General features: G+C 40.1%; 1 non-coding gene across 1 annotated transcript; it reads right to left on the bottom strand.

The window, feature by feature from the left end:
* On the bottom strand, positions 330-401 carry TRNAW-CCA. Its single transcript has one exon. It is a non-coding gene; the product is annotated as a tRNA-Trp (tRNA).

Raw genomic sequence — 13803 nt, 5'->3', positions numbered from 1 at the left:
AATTGTTAGGATATTCGTATAATGGTGTAACTCTTGCCTGTTGGTCAATTTCCTCCAGCCTCTGACCCATCACAATGGTTGCAGTGTGTACATACGGATGTACTCCTTGGCTGAGTGGAGGAGGTGGAGGTTTGGACAACGGAGATTCTTCTTTTGTGAAGACCTGACTGATGGAATGGAGCAGTCTTACTCCTCTATGAAGGTGAAGTCGCTCAGTCGTGTTCGACTCTTTGCGACCCCGTGGACTGTAGTCTATCAGGCTTCCCCGTCCATGGGATTCTCCAGGCAAAAATACTGGAGTGGGTTACCATTTCCTTTTCCAGGGGATCTTCCCAACCCAGGGATCGAACCCGGGTCTCCTGCATTGGAGGCAGACGCTTTAACCTCTGAGCCACCAGGGAGGTCCTCTACTCCTCTATAGCAGAGGAGCAGATGCCTCTGACTGCGGCAGAGACCCTCTCTCTGCTCCTCTGCAGCTCTCTCTTCCTTGCTCCCTGGTTCAACACCGCGCTTCCCCCACCCCCCCACACCCCAGGAGTTCTCCTTGCTCAGCTTCCCCTTTCCTAATATTTGCACAGGCACAGCCCGGCCCCCCTGTCACAGGCAGTGATTATATAGCAAATTAACCACAAGCTGTTCGGTCCTCGTCCGGTGGCAGTTGGGGAGATGCTACTCTGAGTAATGACTTGTGTAGTCGATGCTCTCATCTGTAATTTGCGTGTGCAATAAACGCAGAAATAAAAACCCGATCCATATGAAAAAGGGACCAAATAGAAGGAGCAGGGGTGGGGGAAGAAATCATGAATTTTGTGGACTGCATCTTACAGTCTGGCTTCAATTTCCTCTTGAGTAATGCAGTCACTGCTGACATGTGATTGATGGCTGTGTTTGCCTAAAAGATGGAGACAGGCAGAGTGAGAGTCAGGGAGCAGGGTTTGACTCCTGATGCCTCAAAGTGTGTCTTTGAGAGCGGGACAGTTATTCTCTAAGCCTCAGTCTCCTCATCTATAAAATGGGGACAATCATAATGTTAATAGTGATCTCCAGTCAGGTGTTAAAGAGCCTGGATTTCAGAACATGGTAAATCCATGCTGCTGCTGCTGCTGCTAAGTTGCTTCAGTCATGCCTGACTCTATGCAACCCCATAGACAGCAGCCCCTGTCCCTGGGATTCTCCAGGCAAGAACCCTGGAGTGGGCTGCCATTTCCTTCTCCAACGCATGCATGCATGCTAAATTGCTTCAGTTTTGTCCGACTCTGTGCGACCCTATGGTAAATCCATAGTTAGTATTAATTTTATTCCCTCCCTTCCTCTCTTCCTTCTATCATAGTAAGTAGGGGGCTTTAAAATGAAGGCTTCCCTGGTGGCTCAGAGGTTAAAGCATCTGTCTGCAGTGCGGGAGACCTGGGTTTGATCCCTGGGTGGGGAAGATGCCCTGGAGAAGGAAATGGCAACCCACTCCAGTATTCTTGCCTGGAGAATCCCATGGACGGAGGAGCCAGGTGGGCTGCAGTCCACGGGGTCGCAGAGTTGGACACGACTGAGCGACTTCACTTTCACTTTAAAATGAAACTTTAAATTTTGGAATAATCGTTGATTCATACGCAGTTGTAAGAAGTAGTAGATTCTGCACACCCTTCACCCATAATCCTACAGTGATGACATCTTGTAAAACAATAGTACAGTGTCACAACCAGGATATTGACACTGCTACAAATCACAGATCTTACTACTATTTCTCCGTTTGTACTTGTGTGTGTGTAATTAGTTCTGTGCAATATATCACATGTATGTGAAAGTGAAAGTGAAAGGAAGTCGCTCAGTCGTGTCCGACTCTTTGCGACCCCATAGACTGTAGCCTACCAGGCTCTTCCGTCCATGGGATATTCCAGGCAAGAATACTGGAGTGGGTTGCCATTTCCTTCTCCAGGAGATCTTCTCAACCCAGGGATTGAACCCCGGTCTCCTGCATTGTAGGCAGACGCTTTGCCATCTGAGCCACCAGGGAAGTCTCATCACAAGTGTAGGTTTGTGAATTCATCACGACGTCAAGATAGGCAACACTTTTATTACCATAAAGACCCTTCCTGTTGCCCTTGAATAACCACACCCACTTCTTTCTATCCTTCAGCCCCAGTCTCCAGCTTCTGACAACCAACAATCTGTTTATTTCTAAGCTTTGTGTTTTCAAAAGTATTATATAAATAGAATCACATAGCATATAATTTTCTTTTTTTTAATACTCAGCATAATTCCTTGGAGATTCACAGAGCTTCTGTGTGTATAATTCACTCCTTTTTATTGCTAAGTAGTATTCCATGGTATGAATGTATCAGAGTTTAACAATTCATCCACTGAAGGATGTCTGGGTTGTTCCTAGTTTTTGGCTATTGCTAATAAAAACTGCTGTGAACATTCATGTACAAGTTTTCATACAGTTTCACTTATATTTGAACAAAATTTTTTTCATTTCTCTGGCACAAATAGCCAAGAGTACAATTGTTAGTCACATAGTAATTATGGGCCTGGATATGACTGAAGTGACTTAGCAGCAGGAGCAGCAGCAGCAGGTGGCTCAGTGGTAAAGAATCTGCCTGACAATGCAGGCTGCTGCTGCTGCTGCTAAGTCGCTTCAGTCGTGTGCGACTCTGTGTGACCCCATAGATGGCAGCCCATCAGGCTCCCCTGTCCCTAGGATTCTCCAGGCAAGAACACTGGAGCGGGTTGCCATTTCCTTCTCCAATGCATGAAAGTGAAAAGTGAAAGTGAAGTCACTCAGTCGTGTCCTACTCTCAGCGACCCTATGGACTGCAGCCCACCAGGCTCCTCCATCCATGGGATTTTCCAGGCGAGAGTACTGGAGTGGGGTGCCATTGCCTTCTCCGGACAATGCAGGATCCATGGGTTCAATTCCTGGGTCGGGAAGATCCCCTGGAGGAGAAAATGGCAACTCACTCCAGTATTCTTGCCTGAAAAATTTCATGGACAAAGGAGCCGGGCAGGCTCATAGAGTCACAAAGAGTTGGACACGACTGAGCAACTGATCACCACCACCACTTAGTAATTGTATGTTTAGTTTCTGTAACCAGTTGCTGAATTGTTTTCCAGCAACTGCTGAATGTACTGTTTCACATTCCCATGGGCAACGTGTGTGTGATTTCAGTGTCTCTGCACACTTGCCAGCACGTGGTGTTATTACTACTTTTTATTTTAGTTCTTCTTGGAGGGGATATCCCATTGTGACAATACCCTATATGTTTCCGTGAATATGTTTTTACCTCTCTTGTGTATTTATGTAGGGATGGAATTTCTGGATCTTATGGTCACTCTGGTTTGAGGATATGCTAAACTGCTTTCCAGAATGTCTGCATCATTTTTTATTCTCACTAACAGTATTAGATCTCCAGTTTCTCCACATCCTCACTAACGTGTAACCCTGTTTTTTTGGTCATAGCCATCCTAGTGGGCATGAAGTGGTATCTCTTTGTAATTTTGATATCTGTTTCCCTGATAACTAATGATGTTGAGCACTTTTTCATGTGCTTCTTGGTCATTTGTATATATTACCTAGAGAAATGTCTGTCCAAAATCTTTGCCCATTTAAAAATTAAAGATTTTAAAATTAAAAAAAAAATAATAATAAAAAAATAAATTGCCAAAAAAAAATAAAAAATAAAAAAATAAAAATAAAATAAAATAAAAACAATGTGAAGATATAAAAAAAAATAAATAAAAAAAAAATAAAAATTGGGTTGTTTGTCTGTTTTGTTGTGATTGCCTTGTAAGAGTTCTTTATATAGCTTAGATATAAGCCCCTCATCAGATATATGGTTTGAACATATTTTTCTCCCATTCTATGGGTTGTCTTTTTACTTTCTTGACAATGCCCTTGATTGCACAAAAGGTTTTAATTTTAATGAAGTTCAGTTTATTTTTTATTTCCTTGTTTGTGCTTTTGGCATTGTATCTAAGAAATGATTGCCTAACCCAAAGACATGAAGATTTACTCCTATGTTTTCTTGTAAAACTTTTATGGATTTAGCCCTAACTTTTCGTCTTTAACCAAATTTGAGTTATTTTCCATATAGTGTGAGGTAGGGGCCCAATTTCTTCCTTTTGCGTGTGGCTATCTAGCTGTCCAAGTGCAACTTTTTGAAAACTTTCTTTTCTTTATTGAATTGTCTCAGCACTCTTCTTGAAAATAAATTGGCTGTAAATGGAAAGGTTTATTTTCAGATTTTTGAATTCTGCTTGATCTATATTTTTATTTTTATGCCAGTACCACAATGCCTTGATTACTATAGCTGTATACGTTTTGAAACTGGGAAGTGTATATTCTTCAGTTTTGTTCTTCTTTTCCAAGATAATTTAGTCTATTCTGTCTATTTTTTTGGTCTATTTTTGCATTTCCATATATATATATATATATAATTATCCGATAATGTAGAATAATTTTGTCCATTTCTGCAAGAAAGGCAACTGAGATTTTTGGTAGGTTTGTGCTAAGTCACTTCAGTTGTGTCTGACTCTGTATGATAGCCTGCCGAGCTCCTTTGTCTATGGGATTCTCCAGGCAAGAATACTGGAGTGGGTTGCCATTTCCTTCTCCAAGGGATTTCCCCAACCCAGGGATCAAACCCACGTCTCTTATGTCTCCTACATTGGCAGGCAGGTTCTTTACCACTAGTGCCACCTGGGAAGAAGTAGGGATACTATAGATCAATTTGAGGAATACTGCCATATTAATGATAGTAAAAGTCTTAAAGTCAGATGATGCTGTGAAAGTGCTGCACTCAATATGCCAGCAAATTTGGAAAACTCAGCAGTGGCCACTGGACTGAAAAAGGTCAGTTTTTATTCCAATCCCAAAGAAAAGCAATGCCAAAGAATGCTCAAACTACTGCACAATTGCACTCATTTCACACGCTAGTAAAGTAATGATCAAAATTCTCCAAGCCAGGCTTCAGCAATACGTGAACTGTGAACTTCCAGATGTTCAAGCTGGTTTTAGAAAAGGCAGAGGAACCAGAGATCAAATTGCCAACATGCGCTGGATCATGGAAAAAGCAAGAGAGTTCCAGAAAAACATCTATTTCTGCTTTATTGACTATGCCAAAGCCTTTGATTGTGTGGATCACAAGAAACTGTGGAAAATTCTGAAAGAGATGGGAATACCAGACCACCTGACCTGCCTCTTGAGAAACCTATATGCAGGTCAGGAAGCAACAGTTAGAACTGGACATGGAACAACAGACTGATTCCAAATAGGAAAAGGAGTATGTCAAGGCTGTATATTGTCACCCTGCTATTTAACTTACATGCAGAGTACATCATGAGAAATGTTGGACTGGAAGAAACACAAGCTGGAATCAAGATTGCCAGGAGAAATATCAAGAACCTCAGATATGCAGATGACACCACCCTTATGGCAGAAAGTGAAGAGGAACTAAAAAGCCTCTTGATGAAAGTGAAAGAGGAGAGTGAAAAAGTTGGCTTAAAGCTCAACATTCAGAAAATGAAGATCATGGCATCTGGTCCCATCACTTCATGGGAAATAGATGGGGAAACAGTGGAAACAGTGTCAGACTTTATTTTGGAGGCGGGGGGAGCTCCAAAATCACTGCAGATGGTGACTGCAGCCATGAAATTAAAAGACGCTTACTCCTTGGAAGAAAAGTTATGACCAACCTAGATAGCATATTCAAAAGCAGAGACATTACTTTGCCAACAAAGGTCCGTCTAGTCAAGGCTATGGTTTTTCCAGTAGTCATGTATGGATGTGAGAGTTGGACTGTGAGGAAAGCTGAGCACCGAAGAACTGATGCTTTTGAACTGTGGTGTTGGAGAAGACTCTTGAGAGTCTTGGACTGCAATGAGATCCAACCAGTCCATTCTGAAGGAGATCAACCCTGGGGTTTCTTTGGAAGGAATGATGCTAAAGCTGAAACGCCAGTACTTTGGCCACCTCATGCGCAGAGTTGACTCATTGGAAAAGACTCTGATGCTGAGAGGGATTGGGGGCAGGAGGAGAAGGGGATGACAGAGGATGAGATGGCTGGATGGCATCACAGACTCGATGGACGTGAGTTTGAGTGAACTCCGGGAGTTGGTGATGGACAGGGAGGCCTGGTGTGCTGCGATTCATGGGGTCACAAAGAGTTGGACATGACTGAGCGACTGAACTGAATTGAAAAGTCTTAAAATATATGAACAACAGATATCTTTCCATTTGTTTAGGTCTTTAACTCTTTTCAATGATATCTTGTAGTTTTCAGCATATGAGTCTTGTATCTCTTTTGTTAAATTTATTCCCAAGTATTTTTACTGTTTTTGGTGTTACTGCAAATGGAATTGTTTTCTTAATTTTATTTTTGGATTGTTCATTGCAAGTGTATAGAAATACAGTTTATTTTTGTGTATTGATCTTGTATCCTGCAAGATTGCTGAACTCTATTTTTCCATAATAAGTTAGTAGACACCTTAGGATTGTCTATACAGAAGATAATATTTGTGAATACAGATAATTTTACTTCTTGTTTTCCAACCTGGAAAACCTTCCATTTTTGTTTGCCTTTCATTTCTTTTTCCTGTTTAATTTCCCAATGATGAAGCCTCTATAAACTGCATGGTTCAGCAAACTGATGCACAGAAAGACCCGATTACTCATTCAGAACCTTACAGACTATAATACTGGCATCAGGACTTAAACTTCAGTGATTTCAAAGACCATCATCTCCACCATTATGAAATGCTGAACTCTTTCGTGGTGTGTTTCTCAGAATGAGAGACTTTTTCCACTGGGCTGTCCCTGCCAAGTGTTTACTTCTGACCACAGCAATTCAGCATTGCCTTGACACTCAGCCCTCATTGTGTGGCAGCATCCCTCAGGCTGTCATTCAAGATATCATGTGACCCCAGCTAAGTCAACCATCCTAGGACGCTGAGCCTCCGACGCATGATGTGAGGACAAAAATGGCAGGGGACCATTTTTTGGCAGACCTGATCCAACTGGTATTTGATTCCTGATAACTGGGAAACAACAGTCCCTCAGTAGAGCCCAGACTTCGCATTTAATAAAGCCAGACCCCAAGCTCCACAGAGAGTCTAGGGCAGTGGCCCCCAACCTTTTTGGCACCAGGGACCAGTTTTGTGGAAGACTATTTTTCCACAGACCAGGCAGGGGGTTGTGGTTTTGGGATGATTCAAGTGCATTACATTTATTGTATACTTTATTTCTATTATTACTACATCAGTTCCCCCTCAGATCAACAGACATTAGATCCCATAAGCTGGGATAACCTGGTCTAGGGAACTTAGTATCCATCTTAGTGGGAGTTTATTTCTTTGTCATTTAACATTAGTTGGCCAATAGGAATTTTCTGCTTCTTTATACAAAATTTAATGCTTTTTATTATAAAATTAGTACATCTTAATAGGAAATGTGGAATATATAGAAGTTAACTGAAAATCCACAATCCAGAAAACCTTTGGGAAATATTCTTTCTCTCTCATAAGCATTTCTCTCTCTGTGTGTATGTGTTTGGAAGAATCAGGATCACACTGTACATATTATTTTGTATCTTTTTTCACTTACTATCATATGACCATTTTCTCATGTCCTAAGTCATAATTAATGTGATTTTTAATGGCTATAAAATAGTTTACTATGTGGATATACTGAAATTCATTTAAATACACTTTTTTAAACAGTAAAAACTAATTTTTTAAAAAATTATTTATTTTTAATTGAAGGATAATTGCTTTACCATATTTTATTGGCTTCTGCTGTATATCAGCATGAATCAGCCAAAGGTATATATATGTCCCCTCCCTCCTGAACCTTCCTCCTACCTCTCACCCCATTAAACCAATCTTTCATTATTGGACATTGAAGTTGTTTCTGATTTTTCATTATTATAAACTATATTTTAATAAATATTTTGGAACAAAAATTTTAGCACCTGTTTCTGGTTAATTTTCAAAGATAAATTTCTTTAAGGGCAACGGGGCATTTTTTATTAACAATTTTTAAAAGTGTTTCATTTTGAAAATTTAATGCATACACATGATGAGAAATATCAAAACAGTTCAAAAGAGTGTTCATTTAAAAAGGAAGTCTTGTTTTCATCTTTCATACCAGGTCCCTATATTTACTCCCCAGAAAAATTCAATACAACCAGTTTCTTGTGCATACCTTCAGAAGAATACAGACATGGATATGAAAGGTATATTTGTACATATATCTCCTTTTTCTTGTCATCCGCTAAACATCTTTGGCACCTTGTTTTTATCACTTAACAATATATCTTGGAGATCATTCCTTATCACTACATGTTTCTATAGCCATCTCATATTTTAAAATTGTGTTTCTTTTTGTAGATGTATATATCATAATTCATTTAAGAAGTTTGTAGTTAGTAGGCATTTAGTTTATTCACAAACCTTTGTTATAAAAGAATGCTTTAATATATTATCTTGTACATACATCTTTGCACTCACATATGAGAATATTTGTGGAGTAAATACCGAAAGTGGACTTATACATTTAAAATTTGAATATATACTACCAAAATGCCTTCCAAGGGTGAGCACCAAAGCATATATTCCCAAGAACACTGTCTTTGTCTGTTTCCTCATACTTTTACTGACAGCATGTAATTAAACATTTTATCTTTGCCCATTTGATAGATAAAAAGAGGTTTAAAATTATGCTTTTAATGTATATCTGAGAGAGGTTGACCACTCCTTCATATGTTTAAAAGCCATTTATATTTCTTTTTCTCGGAGCTCTCATTTTTTTCAAGCCTAGTTTTCTATTTTCCCTCTATTGATTTCTGAAAGCTTCTTCTTTTTTTTGAAAAGCTTCTTTATGTAATGGAAAAATTAGTTCTCTATTTTATGTTGCTTATATTTTCCCCTTGAGTTTGTAACTTCTGTTTTTTTTCAGTTTACCATACAGTGAGTTAAAATTTGTTTAATGTAGTTAAATTTCTCAATCTTCTTTTTTATTCACTGGCTCCCGGATCTTGTGTACAAAAGGCAACACAAAGGATTTCTCTTGCTCTGAAATTCCAAATATTATCCCACACTTTTTCCTAGTACTATTCTGATTTCATTTCCATGTTTAAGATTTTCAATACACCTGGAATTTATTTTGGAATGAAGAGAGAGGAAGACATTCAACTTGCTATTTTTCTAAATGCTTAATCAGTTTTTACAACTGAGTAATCCAAGAATGGATTATTTCTCAAGATCAGTTCAGTTCAGTTCAGTCGCTCAGTTGTGTCCGACTCTTTGCGACCCCATGAGTTGCAGCACACCAGGCCTCCCTGTCCATCAACAACTCCCAGAGTTCACTCAAACTCACGTCCATCGAGTCTGTGATGCCATCCAGCCATCTCATCCTCTGTCGTCCCCTTCTCCTCTTGCCCCCAATCCCTTCCAGCATCAGAATCTTTTCCAATGAGTCAACTCTTTGCATGAGGTGGCCAAAGTACTGGAGTTTCAGCTTTAGCATCAGTCCTTCCAAAGAACACCCAGGACTGATCTTTAGAATGGACTGGTGGGATCTCCTTGCAGTCTAAGGGACTCTCAAGAGTCTTCTCCAACACCACAGTTCAAAAGCATCAATTCTTCGGCACTCAGCTTCACAGTCCAACTCTCACATCCATACATGACCACTGGAAAAACCAAAGCCTTGACTAGACGGACCTTTGTAATGTCTCTGCTTTTGAATATGCTATCTAGGTTGGTCATAACTTTTCTTCCAAGGAGTAAGCATCTTTTAATTTCATGGCTGCAATCACCATCTGCAGTGATTTTGGAGCCCCCCAAAATAAAGTCTGACACTGTTTCCAATGTTTCCCCATCTATTTCCCATGAAGTGATGGGACCGGATGCCATAATCTTCATTTTCTGAATGTTGAGCTTTAAGCCAACTTTTTCACTCTCCTCTTTCACTTTCATCAAGAGGCTTTTTAGTTCCTCTTCACTTTCTGCCATAAGGGTGGTGTCATCTGCATATCTGAGGTTCTTGATATTTCTCCTGGCAATCTTGATTCCAGCTTGTGCTTCCTCCAGCCCAGCGTTTCTCGTGACGCATATAAGTTAAATAAGCAGGGTGACAATATACAGCCTTGACATACTCCTTTTCCTATTTGGAATCAGTCTGTTGTTCCATGTCCAGTTCTAACTGTTGCTTCCTGACCTGCATATAGATTTCTCAAGAGGCAGGTCAGGTGGTCTGGTATTCCCATCTCTTTCAGAATTTTCCACGGTTTCTTGTGATCCATACAATCAAAGGCTTTGGCATAGTCAATAAAGCAGAAATAGATGTTTTTCTGGAACTCTCTTGCTTTTCCTATGATCCAGCGCATGTTGGCAATTTGATCTCTGGTTCCTCAGCTTTTTCTAAAACCAGCTTGAACATCAGGAAGTTCACAGTTCACATATTGCTGAAGCCTGGCTTGCAGAATCTTGAGCATTACTTTACTAGCATGTGAGATGAGTGCAATTGTGCGGTAGTTTGAGCATTCTTTGGCTTTGCCTTTCTTTGGGATTGGAATGAAAACTGACCTTTTCCAGCCCTGTGGCCACTGCTGAGTTTTCCAAATTTGCTGACATATTGAGTGCAGCACTTTCAGAGAATCATCTTTCAGGAGTTGAAATAGCTCAACTGGAATTCCACCACCTCCACTAGCTTTGTTTGTAGTGATGCTTTCTAAGGCCCACTTGACTTCACATTCCAAGATGCCTGGCTCTAGGTGAGTGATCACACCATCATGATTATCTGGGTTGTGACGATCTTTTTTGTACAGTTCTTCTGTGTATTCTTTACACCTCTTCTTAATATCTTCTGCTTCTGTTAGGTCCATACCATTTCTGTCCTTTATTGAGCCCATCTTTGCATGAAATGTTCCCTTGGTATCTCCAATTTTCTTAAAGAGATCTCTAGTCTTTTCCATTCTGTCGTTTTCCTCTATTTCTTTGCATTGATCGCTGAGGAAGGCTTTCTTATCTCTTCTTGCTATTCTTTGGAACTCTGCATTCAGATGCTTATATCATTCCTTTTCTCCTTTGCTTTTCACTTCTCTTCTTTTCACAGCTATTTGTAAGGCTTCCCCAGACAGCTAAAGATGGCTTGAATCTATTTGATAATCCCAGTGGTCACAGGAAGTCAACATGGGGTCTTTTAGGGTCAGCAGGTAAACTCACCTGCCCGCCTTTTTGCAAAGGGATTCTCTGCAGATAGGCAAGGAGCAGGTTGTAGTGAAGTATCTCTAGGTTTTAACTTTACATCAAGCAGAAAATGGTGAGGAAGGATGATATTATTTAGATCTCTGAAGAATTACTTTTTGAAAATTGTGTTATAGAGTTATCTTCTTGAATCCTTGCATGGATGCTACAAGAAACAGCCTTCTGGAACCCTGTGACACTATTACCTGAAGGGCTATTGATAACACAGTGGTTATCAATCAGAGGTTTATTTTATTTTATTTTATTTTTTTGGGGGGGGTGAATAAATGTATGTAACTTACTTGCAAGATATTTCACAATGGATTTTCATAGGTAAAAAAGATATGAAACAAGATAAACTGCTAGTTACAGGACCTTCCCTGATGGTCCAGTGGGGGACTGTCAGGAGTCAATGCAGAGGACACAGGTTTGATCCCTGATCCTAGAAGATCCCACTTGCCACAGAGCAACTAAGCCCATGCTCCACAACTACGAGAGCATGGGCTCTAGCGCCCACGCTCTGTAATAAGAGAAGCCACCACAATGAGCAGCCGTTGCACTCGAACAAAGAGTTAGCACTTGCTCACAGCAACTAGAGAAAGCCTGTGCACAGCAATGAAGACGCAGTGCAGTCAAAAATATATAAGTAAATATTAACAAACAACCCTGATGATTACATGTAAATAAATAGAAGCAGTGGAAAAAATCCCCACATTTCACTACTCAGTTCAGTTGCTCAGTCAGTGTCTGATTCTTTGCAATCCCATGGACTGCAGCACACCAGACTTCCCTGTTAATCACCAACTCCCAGAGCTTACTCAAACTCATGTCCATTGAGTTGGTGATGCCATCCAACCTTCTCATCCTCTGTGGTCCCCTTCTCCTCTTGCCTTCAATCCTTCCCAGCATCAGAGTCTTTTCTAATGAGTCAGTTCTTCACATCAGGTGGCCAAAGTTTTGGAGTTCCAGCTTTAGCATCAGTCCTTCCAATGAATATTCAGGACTGATTTCTTTTAGGAGACTGGTTGGATCTCCTTGCAGTCCAAGGGACTCTCAAGAGTCTTCTCCAACACCACCATTCAAAAGCATCAATTTTCACTACTATAACACTAAAAGAAATCTAGTGTAGGGAACAGGCATCTTGCAGTGTACCATGTCAGGAGGTTTCCTGAGGATCTTCTTCCCATTGAATGTTGTTGCTCATCAGAGGATTACTTGATGAAACACAGGATTCTGAGTTATATTTGAATTTCAGATAAAAATGAATAATTCTTTAGTATAAGTATGTTCTATATATTGTATGGGACATACTTACAGTTAAATATTATTTGTTGTTTATCAGAAGTCCAGATTTTAGTAGGCATCCTGAATTTCTATTTTACTAAATCTGGGTACTCTACCCCTGGGGACATTTGACAATGTCTGGAGACATTTCAGTGGTCTCAACTGGGAGGAGGTGCTAAAGGCATCTAGTGGTTGGAGGCCACCACCTTATAATGTACAGGACAGACACCCACTCCCCCTCCCCCCACAATAACAAAAATGATCCATGCCAAAACATTAACGGTGTCAGGCTGAGGAACATTTTAACTGGCTTAACACTGTTCTCACAATCTCTAATTAAGAGTGCTCTAATATGAAATTTCCTTTTGAATCACAGCTGAAGAAACCTGAAGAGTCCTTTGAGGAACTGACTTGTTTTCATCTTTTCATTAATGACAGTAAGACCTAAGTAACTGGTTTTGTTTCCTTTTTTCTCTTTGACTATACAGAAATTTAGGCCAAATTAAATGTCCAAGCATAAAGACTGGGATCATTTATTTATTTGGTTGCCCTGGGTCTTAGTTGTGGCATGGAAGACTGAGCTCCCTGACCAGGGATTGAACCTGGGCTCCCTGCAATGGGAGCGTGGAGTCTTAGGCACTGGACCACCTGGGAAGTCCCAAGATTGTGAGCTCTTACTTGATATATGTAAGTTACTTCATTCATCCTTATGGATGAACCTTATGGACTGTAGCCCGCTAGGCTCCTCTGTCCATGGGATTATGCAGGCAAGAACACTGGAGTGGGTTGCTGGGCCCTCCTTCCGGGGATCCTCCCAACCCAGGGATCAAACCCACATCTCTTACTTCTATCTACATTGGCAGGCGGGTTCTTTACCTGGGAAGCCCATACACACCCACATACCTACACACACACACACACACACACACACACACACACATACACACTTGATATATATATCAAAAATATGTATATATATTTGATATATATCAAAAATTTGTATAATTTTTTCCTTCCACTTTTATTGAAATACAGTCAACAAACGGCATGGTATAAGTTTAAGGTATACAGAATAATGATTTGACTTACATACATCATAAAGTGATGATCACAATAAGTTTAGCATACATCTATCATCACATATAGGTACCAAATTAAAAAATATATATACATCGCTGCATACATATTTTTTTTTCCTATTAGTCTTTACATTTTTGGCTGATTTGCATTTCCCTGATCCTAATTCTTATTCGTTTTCCACCAGGTCCTGTATATCACTCAAAT

This window comes from Capra hircus, chromosome 13 (assembly GCF_001704415.2).
Source record: "Capra hircus breed San Clemente chromosome 13, ASM170441v1, whole genome shotgun sequence".
Taxonomy (NCBI): Eukaryota; Metazoa; Chordata; class Mammalia; order Artiodactyla; family Bovidae; genus Capra; species Capra hircus.
This window is presented reverse-complemented; position numbering and strand designations above follow the sequence as displayed.